We start from the raw sequence: 21779 nt of genomic DNA on the forward strand, positions 1-21779 counted from the left end.
TTCCCAGGTGGCACTATTGGTAAAGCACCCACCTGCCAATGAAGAGATGCAGGTTCAATCCTGGGTTAGGAAGATCCCCTGGAGCAGGAAATGGCAACCTACGCCTCTATTCTTGCCTGGAGAAATCCCATGGATTCTCATGAGCTACTGTCTATAGGGTCTCAAACAGCCCAACTGCAGTGACTTAGGGGAGGGAAAAAGAAGTGAAGTTAGTCACTCAGTTGTGTCCAACTCTTTGCAATCCCATAGATTGTAGCCTGTCAGGCTCCTCTGTCCATGGAATTCTCTAGGCAAGAATACTGGAGTCAGTTGCCATTCCCTTCTCCAGGGGATCTTCCTGACCCAGGGATTGAACCCATGTCTCTCAATTGCAGGCAGATCAGAAGAATCAGTATAGTGAAAATGAGTAAACTACCCAAAGCAATCTATAGATTAATGCAATTCCTATCAAGTTACCAATGGTATTTTTCACAGAACTAGAACAAATAATTTCATAATTTGTATGGAAATACAAAAAAAATTTGAATAGCTAAAGCATCTTGAGAAAGAAGAATGGAACTGGAGGAATCAACCTGCCTGACTTCAGACTATACTACAAAGCCACAGTTATCAAGACAATATGGTAATGGCACAAAGACAGAAATATAGATCAATGGAACAAAATAGAAAGCCCAGAGATAAATCCACACACCTATGGACACCTTATCTTTGACAAAGGAGGCAAAAATATACAATGGAGAAAAGACAATCTCTTTAACAAGTGGTGCTGAGAAAATAAAAAATAAGCCAAAGAACTAAACAGACATTTCTCCAAAGAAGACATGCAGATGACTAACAAACACATGAAAAGATGCTCAATATCACTCATTATCAGAGAAATGCAAATCAAACCCACAATGAGGTACCATTTCACGCCAGTCAGAATGGCTGCTATCCAAAAGTCTACAAACAATAAATGCTGGAGAGGGTGTGGAAAAAAGGGAACCTTCTTACACTGTTGGTGGCAATGCAAACTAATACAGCCACTATGGAGAACAGTGTGGAGATTCCTTAAAAAACTGAAAATAGAACTGCCATACGAACTAGCAATTCCACTGCTGGGCATACACACTGAGGAAACCAGAATTGAAAGAGACACATGTACCCCAATGTTCATCACAGCACTGTTTACAATAGCTAGGACATGGATCAACCTAGATGTCCATCAGCAGACAAATGAATAAGAAAATTGTGGTACATATATACAATGGAATATTACTCAGCTATTAAAAAGAACACATTTGAATAAGTTCTAATGAGGTGGATGAAACTGGAGCCTATTATACAGAGTGAAGTAAGTCAGAAAGAAAAGCACCAATTCAGTATGTTAACGCATATATATGGAATTTAGAAAGATAGTAACAATGACCCTATATGCAAGACAGCAAAAGAGACAGATACAAAGAACAGACTTTTGGACTGTGTGGGAGAAGGCAAGGGTGGGATGATTTGAGAGAATAGCATTGAAACATGTATATTGCCATGTGTGAAACAGGTCACCAGTTCAAGTTTGATGCATGAAACAGGTCACTCAAAGCTGGTGCACTGGGACAACCCAGAGGGATGGGATGGGGAGGGGTTTCAGGATGGGGAACACATGTACAACCGTGGCTGATTCATGTCAATGTATGGCAAAGACCATCACAGTATTGTAAAGTAATTAGCCTCCAATTTAAATAAATAACTTAATTTTTTTAAAAAAAAGAAAGAAAGAAGGATTTATCTATCCAATTTCTATCCAAACAAGAAAATATCAGAACAGAATCTAGTGTGATTTGCAGGAGGGTAGTCTTGGAGGAGTACTCAAAACTTAGCAAAAGAGAAAAACACTTCTGAGTTCCAAATCATATAATGGTCTATTCTGGGTCAGAAAACAATATTCTGAAGGACTAAAGACCAGCAGCCATTCACATCAGCTCAAGAAGCAAGCAGAGGCAGTAGAATTTTTCCATCTAGAGATGGACAGATAGCACTATGGTAAGGATCTGTCCCTTCTGTTATCCTACATCCAGACACGGTTTTGAAACCAGCATACATGGCAAGCACTACTTTTAGGTGGCCAATACTTTGACCACCTGATGCAAAGAGCTGAATCATTGGAAAAGACCCTGATGCTGGGAAAGATTGAGGGCAGGAGGAGAAGGGAATGACAGAAGATGAGATGGTTGGATGGTATCAATGACTCAGTGGACATGAGTTTGAGCAAGACCTGGGAGATGGTGACGCACAGGAAAGCCTGGCGTGCTGCAGTACATGGGATTGAAAAGAGTCAGACGTGACTGAGCAACTGAATAACAGCAGCAACTTTTAAGTTGTGGATCACTAGCACTCTAGCACATCAGAGGAACCCAGGTTAGTACTTGGTACAGAGAAGCGGGAAGAAGTGTTCTTTGAAAAGAACACACAGAATGCAAGAAGGCAAGCTTGCAATGGAGAAGCTTGAAAGGCCTTTGAAAAATCAAATGGAATCATATTAATGTTCACCAAATTGGTACCAGAACCCTGGTGTTAAGAGGTACTGTGGGCATTGCAACTGGACCATGAGAGCCAAGCTAGAGCTTGCAAGTTCTCTCTGGCCTATGATGCAATACTGGATATGCTTCAGACTCCATGGGCCATCAATTTTACAAAATGATGAGTTACCTAAGCAAAACCTCCTTGGCTTTTTTAGGGAATTCTGTTTAAAAAAAAAAATGAGATAATGGGCACTGAACAATCCTTGTTAAGCATTTATCAATTGTGTTAAGAGAAATGCCATAGTGATAATGTTTTATCCAAGAAAAAGAAAAGGAGCATCATTGGTAAATCACTAATGAACAAGTTTTATCCTCTTCTCTGTTTGCAGTTTTGCTTGGTCAACCTATTACACACCAACCACTCTAAGCTGCATCAGATTTTATGGGTTTTCCTCTCCTTTTAATTAACTTTAAAATCTTATTAGCCCAATTATTAGCAATATGTTACAAGGCACCAAGACTGCAGCTGTGAATGTGTCTTTATTAAAAAGACACTGCCATGAGTTAAGAAACTTTCAGCATTATTATAAACTCTATCAAGGCCAGAGAGATAATTCAGTTTACAAATTGGTCCCAATTCAAACTTGGCAGAGGAATGCAAATTAGAGTTGAATTAATTTGCTCTCCCCTCCCACTATTCTCTCAGAACATGTAATTCCTATTCATAATTAGCATCAGTAGACTTTACACTAGCACTTGGAAAGGTGTACCAACTCGTAAAATAAGAACCAAAAGGTGATGTTATTTTAACTAAAGAATTGATGTATGAAGAAGGAAGAGAAATGTGCTTTTAGATATAACATCCTTCCTAAGGGACACATAAATAACACTAAATTTTACCTCCCTTGAAGGGCTAGAATATAGTCAATGGTTCTCTGCTTTACAAATCCAGGCAATTCTAAAAGGAACAAGAATTAATTTGTCATAGACTCAGCCTCATAGAACATTCTAAATATAGAATCAGCTTGCCTTTGTCCCCAGCTCTTCCATTCCAATAACTCTACCAATGGCTCAAACAGCAGGTACCTTATTGAAAGTGGAACTAGTATCTTCAGGTACAGAATATTTTACCTTTTCAGAGCAAAAATAAAAGAAAATGCCAAACTAAAGAGCTGTAGGAATCTATACATTCTAATGTAGGTTTACAGACTACTTGACACAAAAAATAAGACCACACAGATCATAGCTCTACCTGCTACTTTTGACATCACTTCTGTACTGCGGGAGAGCGTCGCCGATTCAATGGACATGAGCTTGGATAAACTCCAGGAGATGTTGAGGGGCAGAGACGCCTGGCATGCTGCAGATTCAGATGGTAAAGAATCTGTCTGCAATGTGGGAGACTTGGGTTCGATTCCTGGGTTGGGAAGATCCCTTGGAGAAAGGTATGGCAACCCACTCCAGTATTCTTGCCTGGAGATTCCCTACGAACAGAGAAGGCTGGCAGGCTATAGTCCATGGGGTCGCAAAGAGTTGGACATGACTGAGCAACTAAGCACAAAGCTGCTGACAGTCCATTTCACACAGAACACAGGAATTCTCCTGATGCTGGAATGTTTGGTGCTTCTGAGTAGGGAGGTTTGGATCACACTTTAAGAAACATAACCCTATTTGTTCTGTGAATCGGCACCAGTAAAAGGGAAAAAACAGGCATATAAACAAAGAACTTCTCTCTTCTTTGGTTCTATTGAGTACATGCTAAGTTGCTTCAGCCGTGCCTGACTATTTGCTAACTTATGGACTGTAGCCTGCCAGGTTTCTGTCCATGGGATTCTCCAGGCAAGAACAGGAGGGTTGCCATGCCCTCCTCTGGAGGATCTTCCCAACCCAGGGATGGGACCTGTGTCTCTTACATCTGCATTGGCAGACAGGTTCATTATCGCTAGTGTCACCTGGGAAGCCCTTGGTTCTACAGGAAGAAGAACTAAAACACCTTAGTTTTAGATACATTTGTATATTTCAGAATTCCTATAATGCCCCCTGTTACCCACCTTCACCTTTGACATAATTCCTTGTTTGGGGGGCTATCCTATACATTGTAGGATATTTAGCAGCATCCCTGGAGTCTCAGTCCTTAAAGAATCTGCCTGCAATACAGGAGACCTGGGTTTGATCCCTGGGCCAGAAAGATCCCCTGATGAAGGGAGTAGCTACCATTCCAGTATTCTTGCCTGTGAAATCCCATGCACAGAGCAGCCTGGTGGACTACAGTCAATGGGGTCACAAATCATCGGACATGACTGAGCAACTAACACTTTCAGAGTCTATTCTAGTAGATTCCACAAGGAACTCACCAATTATGACAACGAAAATTTCTCCACATTGCCAGATGTTCCCTGGCAGCCAAAATCAACCCTGACTGAGAATTACTATTTTACTACTATTTTGTAATAATCATAAATGCTTAACAAGTGCTGGTTGAGAATCACTACATTATTACTTTTTCATAATACTCATAAATACTTACCAAGTGCTTATGTGCACATCTTCATGAGTTGATCCAATGCTACTACCACAGATAGAGCTATCATTTACTGAATGACAAGCACGATGATTTTTTAGAGGAAAAACAGCACCTTATATTTTTAATCTCACTTAGTCATCCTTATTAGCTCTTTTTTTTTTTTAACAGATGAAAATGTGATTTAGAGAGGTTTAAAAAACTTGCCCAAAGTGGTACATGATACAGTGGAATTTCACATGCAGTAGCTTTACTCCAGAGCCCAGTGTTTAACCACTTGTCTCAGCTGTGACAGTGGATGGAGTTAAAATGATGATGTCTGTGACCTCTGAAAGGTTTTACTCCAAAACAGGTAACACAACACCAGCATTCACAAAGAAAATAAACATCAAGCACAACGACAGCTGGTCAACAAATCAGAAGGACACAAAAATCTGTAAATAAATCACATACAATAGACTTCATTAATTTTAACTTTGTTCATTTAAAATGTACTACAGTTCTAAAAGGAACTGGGCTAGCATTGACCTTTCCATTATGTGCATGCATGCTCAGTCGTGTCCAGTGCTTTTTGACCCCCATGGTCTGTAGTCCATCATTCTTCTCTGTCCATGGGATTTTCCAGGCAAGAATACTGGAGTGGGTTGTGATTGCCTCTTCCATGGGATCTTCCCCACCCAGAGATCAAACTCAAGGCTCCTGTGCTGGCAGGAGAGTTCTTTACCACTGAGCCACCTGGGAAGCCATTCCACTGTGTACAAAAGAAAAATCTGTGCAATGATAGTAAACATAAGATTCTCAAGGGAGTTCTCAAATACTGCAGAAAACTCACGAACATCTACTTCTATACAATCCAGTTGCCATCTATGCAAAGATCTATCCTACTTGATGCTAAATGCAAAGAATTCATCTAGTCATTGCTGGCCTAGCTACAGTGACAGCAGCCACTCAAAAGTAATAAAGTTGCATGTCTTTAAAAGTAAAGTTCAGATATACTTTGGTACTAGTTGAGACCTACATCTCCCCGGGCTAGAGACTGCTGATCACTCTCAGAGAATAGCACCAACAGCTCTCAATACCGCTGTCATGGAAAGCCATCACAAATGGGTCAGAACTGGTCCTCAAGATGAAGCTATTTATTCTTCATGCCTTGGAACATCATAATAAACAAGGTTTTCAACTTGTTTGAAACATAGGCATATCCTTGACACTTTCAAATTTTAAGCATTTATGTTTCAGGCATTGTGTTAAATGCTGGGGATACAAAGATGAGGTAGACAGTGCTTCTCCCCTAAGCAAGTGTACAAACTGGTGGCGGATATGGAGAGGAAACTAGATGGGTTCAGTGTATACATATGTAGGTAAGATGTGTGCTAGGCCAAGCCAAGTATATACATGTATACATATATGGATAAGACATGTGCCAGGTCTAGCCAATTCAAAGTACAGAAGGAATAATTACAAAGACTTCCTGAAGAGGATAACTTCTGGAAGACGACCACAAAAAGACTAAAAAGAAATATTTTTAAATAGTAAATGTGATTAATGGCAACCCACTCCAGTGTTTTGCCTGGAGAATCCCAGGGACGGGGGAGCCTGGTGGGCTGCCGTCTATGGGGTTGCACAGAGACGGACCCGACTGAAGCGACTTAGCAGCAGCAGTGATTACTTATGATGATGGGAAAGTCTAGGATATTTTCATTTGCTTCTTTATACTTTTCAGTGTGTACCAAAATGTATCAATGAAAATATATTTCTGATATGATTTTTAAAATATATTAAAGAGTAAATGAAAAGTGAGTGAGACAAAAATGAAGACCAAAGTGTAATTTGCCACTTTTAGGGGCTTTGGTATTCTGGGAAGGAAAAAATAATGAAATGGGAAGAGGGAGAGTCAGGATCAAGAAAGGGAATTTCTCATTTTCTTTTTTTCTCCTTTTTAAGCTGAAAGTGACCTGAATATACTTTAAGCTGTAGGTAAGGTGGCAGTTGAAAATATGAGAGAGAAGCACTAATAGAACAAGACCTTCATTCTTGTCCTGGAAGATGTATGAATCCATCCACTCAAAAGAGCAATTTGATTAGATTAGCTCAACCTGGTGTTCTGTGACAACCTAGAGGGGTGGGATGAGATAGGAGGTGAGAGGGAGAGTTAAGAGGGAGCAGACATAAATGTGTATACCTATGGCTGATTCATATTGATGGATAGCAGAAACCAGTAAAACATTGCAAAACAATTATCCTCTAAAAATCAATAATTTTTTTAAAAGATTAGCATTTCATAAAAGAAAATACATCTCTAAAGAAAGAGGTGTGAGTGGGGATCCCTACGGATGGTGTGAAACACCGATTAGGACCTTTGTCCGCTCCCCTGTTGTTACTGAAAATGGCAGGACTGCAGTGAAGATGCTACCCATTATGAATAAAGTTATGAAAATCTGCAGAATCTAGTTCAAAACAGACCCATTCTCTGTTTGAGATTCTCACATGTCTTGGGGTAAGTGATATTGACCAAGGTTGACAGTTTTATCATGAAAGTTAAAAGATGATTACCACAAACATAGCAAAATCAAAAGTCATGAAGTGAGACTTCCTTTGCTTCACAGCAGGCCTGAGGATATCTCCTGCCCCAGGGCCAGGGAAAAAAGTCTCCAGAATAATCATTTTCTTTTCTCAAGGCATGTTTTATTTCTCTCCCAACCATGGAGACTGGAGATGTGGAAAGGGAGTAAATTTTTTTAAATTAAGTAGATCATGAAAAATGCATGTGAAAGATAGATATTGTTGCATATCCATAGATGTCTGTACAGTCTTAAGTATATTAAAGTCTCCTCAACCATCTCCAGAAATTCTAAAATAATCCATATTTAAATAATCCTGTGACATCAAATACTAGCTATAATGTTTATTTTAATGATTACAGAATTATCATTTCTAATACATACTTGTATCTGTAGAAGGGGACCATCTTCATTTTGTTACTAGATTGTAAATTTACTCACCAACAGGCTTACATCTCCTGCCCTGGAATTATGGAAGAGAAAGCCAGGCATAGGTGCAAGATGGGCTAGGGTATAGCCTGTCATAGTGAGATCCAGGACCACCTTGTCAATTCCCAGTTCATGGACAATAGCTCCAATTTCCAAAATTGGACCAAATGGGGTAAACTTCATGAGGACCACTGCAATCTGGGTCAAAGAATTAAATGAAGCAGGGGCTGTGATAGGAGGCCAACCTGGGGACATGCTTGGGCTTGACCTGTGTGTGCCTGGTAAGTTGCTTCAGACATGTCTGACTCTGTGCAACTGCACGGACTGTAGCTCACCAGGCTCCTCTGTCCATGGAATTTTCCAAAGAAGAATACTGGAGAGGGTTGCCATGCCCTCCTCCAGGGGATTTTCCTGACCCAGGGAATGAACTCATATCTCTTACATCTCCTACATTGGCAGATGGGTTCCTTAACACTAGCATCACCTGGGAAGCCCCAAAATCTACTAGAAAGGAAACATTTCTGCTTTTTTTTTTTATTCATAGGCTGACTGAAGGCATTTGGATACCTTCCCAGAGTCTCGTGGTCTCTCTGAAGCTGGAACCACTTTGCTCCTGAATGGCCAGGCCCTGACTCCTCATGCCTCCCTCCACTGGTCCAGTGATGAGCCCAACAATGGGGCCTTGGAATATGGCCTCCCAGTTCTGGCCTCCCGGTTAGGACCAGCCACTCTGCTCTGGAGCTCTTTCTCTTTGGTTCACCTTCTGTCCGTCTCCCAAGGCCATCCTCTTAGCAGAGAGGCCAATTCAAATCACTTTTCTGTTGGAAATTCTCAGTGACTTTCTATTGTCCAAAAGGCCTTTTGCAATGTGGAGCCAGCCTGACCTTCCAACTGTAGCCCTGCCTCACCCAGCGTTCACTCCTTGCCCCAGTGTCCGGCCACACTGGGCTTCTGCTTTTCTCTAAACACAGTGTTTTCTGTGCCTGTGTGCTTTGGCACAGGCTCTCCCGTCCCCAGGCTCTGTACGGCAAAACCCACCCTCCTGGACTCGGTCAAAATGTCATCTCCCTTGAAGGACCTTCTCTTTGTCCTCAACACTGAGCCAATCATGGCCCCGTCTGTAGTCTTCTGTTGTTTGGGACACATTTTGATGGACATGGGAGGGAGTGTGGTCCAACGACTGAAAGGTCAGACTCAGGCTGCTGCCAACTACTGTCCCTTTGGTAACAAACGTGCAATTGCAAATTAAGATGAGGACTGTGGCAGAAAGGAACATGGTGCCAAAGAGCCAAGCCTAGATGGCACTGAGATCTGACATACGAGTAGGATATAACCAGTGATCTGGAGGTAAGAGTCGGTAACAGGGCTCCAGGAGGAGGAAACCATTCATGCAGTGGATCCACAGCAGGGACATGTGTTTTTGTGAACAGAAAGGGGCTCGTGTGGCTGGAGTGGCTGAGCAAGGAGAATAGTGAGAGACCAGGCTGGAAAGGTAGACAAAGGCCAACCTTCAAGCCTGAAAGACCACCCAGAACACTTTCATCCTTAAGAACAATCAAGAAGCAATGAAGAGCTTTATATCTGGAGAATGACAATGCTACTTGCATTTTGAAAAAAGTCTAGCATCAGTGTGCAGAATAGATCAGACTAAGACCACAGAAGACATAGGGAGGCCTATTAAGAGGCTATTAACAAGGACTTCCCTGGTGGTCCAGCAGCTAAGATTCTGCACCTCCACTGCAGGGGACCCTGGTTTGATTCCTGGTCGGGGAAATAAGATTCCACATGCCACGCAACGAGGCCAGAAAACCAAACAAAAAAGAAACACATTTGGAGGCTACTTACAAATAAAAGAAAATATAATAATGGAAGCTTCAGTTGGGAACTGATAGAGCAGAGGAAGAGAATTTGGGTGAGTTCAAACTGAAATCTTTCTCAGAACTTCTAAGAACCAAACAGATTAATCACTCACATTACATACTCACTTGGTAGAAAAGAAAAGTGTCACCCTAAAGCTGTGATTACTCTATGGAGCTTATTATAAAATAAAGTCATTTAAAAGGAAATTGGCTAAATGTTACTATTTAGAAGAAAGCAAAGGGTGAAGTTGTATCTGGATAATATAATAGAAATAGCAAAACTTTCTTTTAAACTATCTAGTTAAAAGAGCATTTGTTGCCTTAGAATGCTCCAAGGAGCCTCTGGAACATAGAAATAAAGATTTTGTTTTTCAATCACTAACTCGTGTCTGACTTTTTGTGACCCCATGGACTGCAGCATGCAAGGCTCCTCTGTCTTTCACTATCTCCTGGAGTGTGCTCAAATTCATGTCCATTGAGATGATGATGCTATCTAACCATCTCATCCTCTGCAGCCCCCTTCTCCTTTTGCCTTCAATCTTTCCCAGCATCAGGGTCTTTTCCAATGAGTCAGCTCTTCGCATCAGGTGGCCAAAGTATAGAGCTTTAGCACAGACCTTGCAATGAATATTCAGGGTTGTTTCCTTTAGGATTGACTGGTTGGATCTCCTTGCAGTCCAAGGGACTCTCAAGAGTCTTCTCCAGCACCACAATTCAATAGCTTCTATTTTTTGGTGATCAGCCTTCTTTATAGTCCAACTCTCACATCCATACATGACTTCTGGAAAAATCATAGTTTTGACTAATATGAACCTCTGCCAGAAAACTGATGTCTCTGCTTTTCAATATGCTGTCTAGGTTTGTCATAGCTTTTCTTTCAAGGAGCCAGCAGCTTTTAAGTTCATGGCTACAGTCACTGTCTGCAGTGATTTTGGAGCCCAAGAAAATAAAATCCGTCACTGCTTCCACTTTTTCCCTTTCTATTTGCCATTAAGTGATGGGACTGGATGCCACGATCTTAGTGTTTTGAATGTTGAGTTTTGAGCCAGCTTTTTCACTCTCTTTTTTCACCTTCCTTAAGAGGCCCTTTAGTTCTTCTTCACTTTCTACCATTAAAGTGGTATTATCTGCATATCTGAGGTTGTTGATATTTCTCCCACAGTCTTGATTCCAGCTACGTATGTGTTTCTCCATTTCGAGATATGTCTGTTTTCTTTGCCCATTTTTTTAATTTGTTTACTGCTGAGCTATATCTTTATTCTGGATATAAGTCCCTTATCAGATATATGACCTACAGAAATTTTCTCTTGCTTTGTTGGCTGTCTTTTCACTTTCTTGGTGGTATACTTTAAAGTGAAAGTTTTATATATATGTATATATATATGTACACACACAAGTATATGCAATCAACCTATCCTTTCTTCTATTGCTGTTTTATTGTATTTTAGAAAAATATAATTTTTATAAAACTGTGAGTTTATAGTTATACAATTGAGCTGTGTTTAAGATTCTTTTATATTTTTTTTTATCATCAAGAAAAGAATTTAAAAATCATTTTCCTCAGGAATTTGTAACATGTTCTCTAACATTTGTACCACTTTTCTAAAGTAAAAAGATCACAATTGCCACCCAGCTCTATCTTTAGCAAAGCAATTAAGCAGCATTATTCAGGCTTATCAGTTCCATGCCATTTTATTAGCTAAAGCAATTAGAAGAACTTATCATTTTTAAAAATCACATAATTATTGACTACAGCAAACCTTGTTACTGAGAAAGGTGATGACTTGTAACACTGCTATGAAAGTAAAGTGAAAATAAAGGGTGAAAAGAAAGCCTGAAAGATAGAGGTTAAAGGAGTAAAGGAACATAAATTACAGTTAAAGTGAAACATTGAGGAACCTTAATGCATTTTTTAAGACCCTTTAAGTCAAATTAATGAAAATGAAAAAGGCTCAATACTGCTGGTAGAATTTTGATTTAAAAAGTTAAATTATTTCTTTTAACTAAACCTCCCATGTAGCCACATAAAAGCTTTTAAGAGGCAAAGTACAATGTTTTCTAGATTTTTTAAATAAAATAACGTAATAAATAGCAAGGAATGAAGGCATGAATCTAGATGAGTATGCAGCAAATCTTTCTTTAAGATCATCTCAAAATCTGTGTTTCCTGAAGACTGAGCTTCTAAACTGTTTATCTCTGAGTATCCAGTGTCCAGTATGTATCTGTACTTAGAAGGTGCTCAAAAACCTGAAATTGTTGAAATAAATAAGATATTGAATTAACCTATGTTTGAAGTCTTCTGAACAAGAATATATGTAGCCATGGGCCTCCGAAATTTCATTATGGGCATTTCTTTTCAGTTTTAATTCAATAGAATAGTTTTTTTTCTTAATTTATTTATTTTTAATTGAAGAATAATTACAATGTTGTGTTTGCTTCTACCATACATCAACATGGATCAGCCATAGGTATATATATGTCCCCTTCCTCTTGAGCCTTCCTCCCACTCAACAGCATAGTTTGTTTTTTACATGTGCTTTTTTTCCTCAAGTTTTCACTGAATGTCATGGAGAGAACTCTTTTTCACAGCAGTTTCATTTTACTTAGAAACAAACTAAGGTGATTCACCAGCATGACTAATCTATTTGGTATGATGTATATAATGTTAATGGAATCATGCTCTGGGACCAGCCTGTCACCCTTCAGCTCAAAACCTGTCCTCTCACCTCTGTCTAACTCTGAGTGATCACATTCTCTCACATGCGTCTTCCACCAAGAGACAGGGATCATAAACACAGGGGGAGACTGGCTCAGCAGCCAAATTCACCACTCACCCATCCCAGATAACCTCCTCACTGTCTTCCCTCCCTTCCCTCCTCTGTGCCTGCTTAAATTCAGATCCGTTAATCCCTCCTCCTTACACACATTCCTGCTTAAACATCACGGCCATGAATTTTCACTGGCCTGCTCTGCCCCTCTCCCAGACCTTCTGTCTAGGGTGGGGAGTTAACAGAGTGAAGGGATGGTACCCACCCAAGCCTGGAAGCACCACCCCCCAGACCATACCACAGGATTCTAGAGTTTGCTGCTTAAACACAGTTCCCAAGTCTACTTCCAGGGCCCATGCAGGGCTTATTCCCTGGGTCCATCCAGCTATTAGAAGACATTCAGGCCCAAGAAACATCCAAGGGGTGACTGTTTCCAAGAGGGTTATAAACAAAGCTTAAATATATGGACTAAAGCATACATCACATTTATTTAATATCCTCTAGGTCTGAGACAGGCTTCCCTGGTGGCTCAGCTGATAAAGAATCCACCTGCAAAGCAAGAGACCCAGGTGTGATCCCTGGATTGGAAAGATCTCTTGGAGAATTCCATGGACAGAGGAGCCTGGCAGGTTACAGTCCATGGGGTCTCAAAGAGTTGGACATGACTGAGCAACTAACACACATGTCTGAGATGGAGCAGAGGGTGAGAGGCATGTATGGGCCATGAGCGTGGTTGGCCAGCTAGGGTCACCTCTGCTCAGGTACCACATTTCAGTACATAACTTTGGAACTATGAGGAGCTCTAGAATCCAAAATTACATTGTCCTCAATTATTACAAAAGATTATCAATCCGGGAAGAGGAATAGAACATATTTTATTTAATTTCTTAGCTTGATTTGTGAATATTTAGACACATGGTATATAGGTGTCCATTTTTCCTCCTCTTTGGACCTTGATACTGTGAGCTGTGAGCTTTTCAAAAACACTGAGCTTTTGAAGTCCAAGTTCATTAAAAATATTTATGATGTTGTATATTAACACATATATATGGAATCTAGAAAAATGATACCGATAATCAATTTGCAGGGAAGGAATAGAGATGCAGATGTAGAGCACAGACTTGTGGACACAGTAGGGTAAAGAGAGGGTGGGATGAATTGAGACAGTACCATTGACATGTATACACTATCACATGTAAAATAGGTGGCACAGTGGTAAAGAATCCACCTGCCAATGGAGGAGATGCAAGAGATGTGGGCTTGATCCCTGGGTGGAGAAGATCCCCTGGAGGAGAAAATGGCAGCCCGCTCTAGTATTTTTATCTGGGAAATCCCATGGCCAGAGAAGCCTGGTGGGCTACAGTCCATGGAGTAGCAAAGAGCTGAACACTACTGAGCAACTGATCACAGGCAGTAGCTGTATAGTACAGGGAACTCGGCTCAGGGCTCTACGATGAACTAGAGGGCTGGGATCTAGAGTCGAGGGGCAGAGGGAGGGAGGCTCAAGAGAGAGGGGATATGTGTATACTTATAGCTGATTCTTGCTGTACAGCAGAAACCAACACAACAATTATCCTCCAATTAAAGCAATTATCCTCTAATGAAAAATAAATTAAAATAAATAAATATTTATTATGTTTCTACCTTGTATGAGGTATTGTTTTAGGCCCTGGGGGACAGTAGCAAACTTGACAGATAAGATCAAAAAGTTTGCATTCCAACAGGAGAAGACAAGTAAGTCATAATGTCTAGATAAATCAATGAATTCATTTATCCACTTTCTCAACAAATGTTAATTGCCAAATACTGCTCCAGGCACCAGAACTATAAGTAAAACAGACAAGAATTCCTAGCCTCATGAAGTCTATATTATACTTTCAAATACTAATAAGAGGAAAGAAAGAAATTTAAACGGATAAATTATTTGAGGGTAACAGATAAGAGACATTGGCTTCTTAGATGAGGTTGTCAGGAAAGCACCTCTTGATTTTCAGTTAATTTTTATTGGAGTATAATTGATTAACATTGTTGTGTTTCTGCTGTGAAGCAAAGTGAAACAGTTATATATATACATATATCCACTCTTTTTTAGATTCTTTTCCTATATAGGCCATTACAGAATATTGAGTAGAGTTCCCTGTTTATATATCAATCCCAATCTCCCAATTTATTCTTCTCTCCTTTCCCCCTTGGTAACCATAAGTTTATTTTCTACATCTGTGACTCTATTCCTGTTTTGTAAATAAGCTCATTAAGGAAGGCATCTCTGATGGTATAGGATTATAAGAAGCCAGTAGCACAAAAAGCCAAGAAAAGAGATTTCTTTCAAAAGGAAGAGCCTGTGCAAATGCTAGGAGCAAGGAACTTGGAGTGTTCAAGGAACAGAGGAAAATCACTTGTGGCTGGAACATTGTAAAGCTGGTGGTGGGAGTTGCTATGCAGTTGAGAAGGAAGAAACTGAGAGAGTTTTTGTTCAGTGTACATTAGGGTTAAGCCCCCAGTTACTGTGTTTTCAGAAGGTGTCTGGAAAGAGACAAGGAAAGATTCACCAGAAAAGCAGCAACAATGAGAGGAGGACTCTACCATAGTGTGGCTCGTTCCTGCAGGCTGTGCCCTGTGATCTTGTAACAGACACTGTGATCAAGCGTGATATCTTCAGAAAGCATGTGCTGAGGCTTAGGAGTCATCAGCAGCAATGGGAAAGGTTTGTTTAGCCCACGGCCAACTTCAGGGGCCTATTGCTACCAGTGGATGAGCTAGAACGCTGCTCAATCCACATGTCCATCCAGTGAGTCATTATATGAGCCTTGACTGTGCTCCACTGTTTGTAACTACTGACTGCCATGCTTCAGGTTGAGAACACCTGCTCCAGAAAGAACCCAAGACTTGTTTGTGTGCCAGGCACTGAGACAATGCTTCCTTCTCCTTTCCTCACTCAAGAAAATTCTCAAGTCAGTGAAGGCAGTATCTTTATCTTCAAAAGAGAAAGTAATTACTCCAAGTTGATAAGTAGTGGATCTCCTGCAGGACTCAATGCTGCCACCTAGGCAGACAGAACACGGTCATTGGCTTGACTTTTACACAAAGGAAGAAAGCACTCAGCTCTGAAGCAAGATGCGCATGGAATCCCAGCTTGGCCACTGTGCCACTGTGTGAGCTTGGACAAATTAATTCACTCCTCTGAAGGACTCATGTTGAAGCTGAAACTCCAATATCTGGCCAGCTGATGTGAAGATCTGACTCACTGGAAAAGGCCCTGATGCTGGGAAAGATTGAAAGTGGGAGGAGAAAGGGACAACAGAGGATTAGATGGCTGGATGGCATCACTGACTCAATGGACATGAGTTTGAGTAAACTCCGGGAGTTGGTGATGGACAGGAAGGCCTGGTGTGCTGCAGTCCACGGGGTCGCAAAGAGTCGGACACGACTGAGCAACTGAACTGAACTGACTCCCAACTTCCTTCTTTGTAAAGTGGAAGTAATTTCAATTCCTGCAGTAAAGGGCTTTGGGAGAGATAATGCATGTGTGATATTGTGATTTATAAGAAGAAATACATATTTGGTTTCATCCCCATTTCTAGCAAAATGCTTCTTAAAACTTAGAATTCCTAAGTGGTGAGTGAGATAAAGGTGACTTTGGGGATTGCCCGAGGCCACCTATGGGTAGGGAGGGGCTGATTGCCAAGCCATCTAGGCCCTTAGGGCATAAGAAGCTTTGAGCTCTACCCCTCAACCCCCAGGGAGCGGAGAGGGACCAGAGGTTGAATTAGTGATTTGATCAACCATGCCTATGTAATAAAGCCTCCATAAAATCCCCTAAAGCTAGCGTTCAGAGAGCTTCCATGTCTGTGAACATGGGAGATTCAGGGACAGTATGTGTTTGGAAGAGGCGTGGAAGCTCCCACCCCTCCCCATACTTTGCCCTATGCAGCTCTTCCAACTGTCTCTTCCTGAGTTACATCCTTTTATTTTTGTTATTCAGTCAGTTAGTCGTGTCCAACTCTTTGTGACCCTATGTACTGCAGCATGCCTAATAAGTGAATAATCTGGTAAGTAAAAGGTTTCTTTGAGTCCTGTGAATTGTTCTAGCAAATTAATTGAATGTGAGGAGATCATTGGAACCTCCAACCAATAGCCAGTAGCCAAAGTACAGGTGATAAGTGGGCTTGCAACTGGTGTCTGAAATGGGGGAAAGAGGCAGTCTCCTGGGACTGAGCCCTTAACCTGACATACATGACACAATGTCCAGGTAGATAGTGTAGGAATTGAGTTGAATTGCAGGGCACCCAGCTGATGTCAGAGCATTGCTTGTTGGTGTAGGGAAACCCTCTCCTTTCTGTGGAATCAGGTGCTCAGACTCTTAGCATGTCAAGCACCCAGAGTGTAATAAAGTAAAAAGGCAAAGTGTTAATCATTCAGTCATGTCTGACTCTTTGTGACCCCATGGACTGTGGCCCACCAGGCTCCTCTGCCCAGGGATTCTCCAGGCAAGAATATTGTAGTGTGTTGCCATTCCCTTCTCCAGGGAATCTTCCTGACCCAGGAATCAAACCCAAGCCTGCTTTGCAAGAAGATTCTTTACCATCTGAGCCACCGGGGAAGCCCTGGAGTGTAATAAGAACTCAACAAATGCTGTGTGTGTGTGCTAAGCCGCTTTAGTGTCCACCTCTTGGCGACCCAGTGGATTGTAGCCTGCTCAGCTCCTCTGCCCATGTGATTCTCCAGGCAAGAATAGTGGAGTGGGTTGCCATGCCCTCCTCCAGGGGATCTTCCCAACCCAGGGATCGAACCCAGGTCTCCCGCATAGCAGGGGGATTCTTTACCATCTGAGGCACCAGTGAATGCCACACAACTGTGTTTTTCCTCTTTTGCTAAATTAACTTTCCATGAAGATAATACCCACTGTCCCCTTGGTCTGCAAGGACATCAAAGCAGTCAATCCTAAAGGAAATCAACCCTGAAAATTCATTGCAAGTTCTGTGCTGAAGCACCAATACTTTGGCCACCTGACACAAAGAGCTGACTCACTGGAAAAGACCCGGAAGCTGGGAAAGATTGAAGGCAAACAGAGAAGGTGGCAGCAGAGGATGAGATAGTTAGCATGTCTGAAAAAATGGACTTGATTTGAGTAAACTCCAGAGATAGTGAAAGACAGGGGAGCCTGGCACGCTGAAATCCATGGGGTCACAAAAAGTCGGACATGATTTATCCACTGAAATCAACAACAGCAAAGGATTAATGACCATCTGCAAAGCTCAGAAGTTTTGCAGGGAAAGCTCATTCTAAGATCTACAAGGGCAGAATCCAAATCTGCTGTGTATTCATGCACACTTGAATCCCCAGGCTTCTCTCTGGCTTCTAGTAGGGCTAAGATATTTCTCCCTTGTATTAATACCAGATGTTTGGGTTTATTTAAAATGTTGAACACATACTTTGGACAGGCAGTGGAGAGAGCTGCATGCAATTAAGGAGAAGGTGGGGTGATTAGCTCCATCTCTACCTTTGTCCTCATGCACATCCATTAAAAGCTTCTAAAGTTTCATCTATTTACCCTTCCAAGTGCCATGTACTCTGATAAGTTCTATTCCATCTTTTAAAAACAAAAAAGCCAGTTGCAATACACAGTTGATCTTATAACCCATTAATGAGTCATAACTTGCAGTTTTTAAAACAGCTGAAAAGTCTAAAACATATATTCATATTCTTTAGTATAAGACAAATTAGACTCAGGCTACATATATTCTCCTCTTCTGACAAATACGTGCACATATGCATTTACAATGCTTTCAGAGTAATGTTAATCCAAGGTAATTGGTCACTTCCCTGATTATCCTCACAATGCTCAAGAGAGAACAGAGTTGCTCATTAGATGAACTATTTGCATTCATTCTCAATATGTCATTTTATTTTAGGAATACAAAAACCACAAAACATGAACCTTCTGAAAAGTATGCATATTTACATATACTTCTGGTTAAGAAACCATCAACAAGCAGATTTTTCTCTTGAGATTTTGGATGGGCTCATTTCTTAACAGAAAATGCAAGCATGTGTAGTCTCATTTTTAAAGCATTGAAAGTTTAGCTTTATCACAAAAGAGGAGGAGAAGAAACACAAGGAGGAATAGAATAGGAATAGAATAATAGAATTTTAGCTTATAAATCTCTTTCAATCTATTAGGGTAATTAGTTAAATATCCTCAGTTTACAGTATAATATCAGCCAAAATATAGCTCACTAAAAGTACGTTGTTTTTCACTTATGAATACAATTCATGGCATGTTTACATCTTGATTTATAAGTTATTTTTTTCTCAAAAACAGAAGATTTTAGAATAAGTTTGCGTGTGTGCTCAGTCACTCAGTCATATGCAACTCTTTGCAACCCCATAGACTGTAGCCTGCCAGGCTCCTCTGTCCACGGAATTCTCCAGGCAAGAATACTGGAGTGGTTGCCATTTCCTTCTCCAGGGGATCTTCCTGACCCAAGGATCAAATCCACCTCTCTTGCATCTCCTGCACTGACAGGTGGATTCTTTACCATGAGAACCACCTGGGAATCCCAGAATAAGCTTAGTAGTTTTGCTTTGTTTTGTTTAATTAATAAGCTTTAGTGTTTTTTCAGAGTAGTTTTAGGTTCATGGCAAAACTGAGATCCCACATACCTCCTAACCCTACACATACACAGTCTTCTGCACTATGGACATCCTATGTTATGGTGATACATGTGTTGTGATCTATGAACATACAATGACACATCATTATCACCCAAAGCCCATAGTTTAATTAGTATTCACATTTGTACATTATATGGAATTGCACAAATCTATTGTGTTGGTCAATAAGTCCTTATGGAATTTTCTTATGGAAAAACCTGAATGAACGTTCTGGCCAGCCCAATACAATGACAAGTACCCACCATTACAGTATCATACAGAGCAGTGTCACTGCCCTAAAAACCATCTGTACTCTGCCTGGTTATCTTCTACCCTAACAGCTGGCAATCCCTGATCTTTTTAACTGTCACCATAAAAAGAGACAGTTCTGCCTTTTCCACAATGTCATTTAGTTGGAATCATAACAGTAGAGAGCCTTTTCATATTGACTTCTTTCACGTAGTAATATGCATTTAAGGTTTCTCCATGTCTTCTCATAGTTTGATAGCTCATTTCTTTTTAGCAGTGAATAACATTCCATCATCTGATTGTACCAGTTTTTCCATTCACCTACTGAAGGACATATTGGTTGCTTCCAAGTCTTGATAATTATGAGTAAAACTGCTATAAACATCATGTGCACGTTTTGTGTGGACACAGCTTTCTACTCCTTCGGGTAAATGACAAGGGGGAAGGTTGCTAGACCATGGGATAAGTGTGCATTCAGTTGTATAAAAAAACTGCCAAACTGTGTTCCAAAGTGACTGTAACATTTTACATTCCCAACCAGCAATAAGTGAGATTTCTTCTTGATCCACATGCTTGCCAGCATTTGGTAAGTCAGTGTTTTGGATTTTGGCCATTTTAAGAGGTAGGAAGTGTATCTTACTCTTCTTGTAATTTGTATTTCCCTTGTGACATAAGGTTGGACATCTTTTCACATGCTTAACTGTCATCTGTACATCTTTTTCGGTGGGAAGTATCTAGTCAGATCCTTTGCCCATTTTCCAATCAAGTTGTTTCTTTTCTTATTTTTTGAGTTTTAAGAATTCCTTATATTATTTTAGAAAACAATCCTTTATCAGATGTGCCTTTTGAAAATATTATCTTCCAATCTATTGCATGTCTTCTCATTCTATGGATGCTTTGTAGTTTTTTGTATTCACAAGCAAGGCCATATACAACAAACTCACAGCAAACATTATTCTCAGCAGTGTAAAACTGAAAGCATTTCCCTAAGATCAGGAATAAGACAAGGGTGCCCACTCTTATCACTATTATTCAACATAGTTTTGGACATCCTAGCCATGCATAAGAAGGGAAAAAAAGGTAAAGGGAACCCAGATCAGAAAAAAGTAAACCTTCATTATTTGCAGATGACATAGAAAACCCTAAAGATGTCAATTACAGAAAATTACTCAAGCTATTCAATGAATATAATAAAGTCACAAGATACAAAATCAATAAACAGAAATCCTTTGCGTTCCTACAGCCTAACATGAAAATTCAGAAAGAGAAATTAAGGAAACAATCCCATTCATCACTGCAATAAAAGAATAAAATACCTACGAATAAACCTACCTAAAGAGACAAAAACCTGTATGCAGAAAACTATAAGACACTGAAGAAATCAAAGATGAAAAAACAGATGGAGAAATACAACTTGTTCTTGGATTGGAAGAATTAGTATTGTGAAAATGACTGTACTACCCAAAGCAATCTACAGATTCAATGCAATCCGTATCAAACTACCAATGGTATTTTCCAGGAACTAGAACAAAACATTTCGCAATTTGTATGGAAACACAAAAGACTCCAAATAGCCAAAACAATCTTGGGGAAGAAAAATGGAGCTAGAGGAATCAAACTTCCTGACTTCAGACTATAGTGTTCACAAGAAAGTTAAGTTATACAGCTAATGAAAAGAGAAAGAATTATATAATTTCCATACTGAATTGTCAGGTAAATTAATCTCTGGTGTTTCATTTTTATCAATATTGATTGCAGAATCCTTGTTAAAATCATTTTCCTTTCTGAAATAAAAGTTTCCCAAAATACATTTTTTTCATTTCTCTGGTTTGCTTGTTAATAGAACTCTAGTTTCCTATAGCAAAGGAAATTTCATTATACACAAATAGGTTTTCTTCAAGGTGGGGATGGATAAGAGAAGAGTATGCAATAAAGATGTGTTTTCTAATAAAAGACACTATTGCAGAAGAATAGGAAAATAGATAAATAAAACATAGTAAAGAGCACAGAAATAAACCCACATAAATATAGTCAACTTATCCTTGACAAAAGATTAAAGGTAATATAATAGAACAAACACATTTTTTTTAACAAATGTTGCTAGAACAACTGGAATGCTGCTGCTGCTAAGTAGCTTCAGTCGTGTCCGACTCCTAGATACCCCATGGACTGCAGCCCATCAGGCTTCTCCATCCATGGGATTTTCCAGGCAAGAGTACTGGAGTGGGTTGCCATTGCCTTCT

General features: G+C 40.2%; 1 long non-coding RNA gene across 1 annotated transcript; it reads left to right on the plus strand.

Moving 5' to 3' along the window:
• Positions 1-3493: 3493 nt before the first annotated feature.
• Positions 3494-10072, plus strand: LOC145541818 (uncharacterized). Its single transcript, XR_014079313.1, has 2 exons — positions 3494-3610; positions 8551-10072. It is a non-coding gene; the product is annotated as an uncharacterized LOC145541818 (long non-coding RNA).
• Positions 10073-21779: the final 11707 nt, after the last annotated feature.

Source organism: Giraffa tippelskirchi, chromosome 3 (assembly GCF_054371585.1).
Source record: "Giraffa tippelskirchi isolate mGirTip1 chromosome 3, T2T-mGirTip1v1.2.pri, whole genome shotgun sequence".
Lineage (NCBI taxonomy): Eukaryota > Metazoa > Chordata > Mammalia > Artiodactyla > Giraffidae > Giraffa > Giraffa tippelskirchi.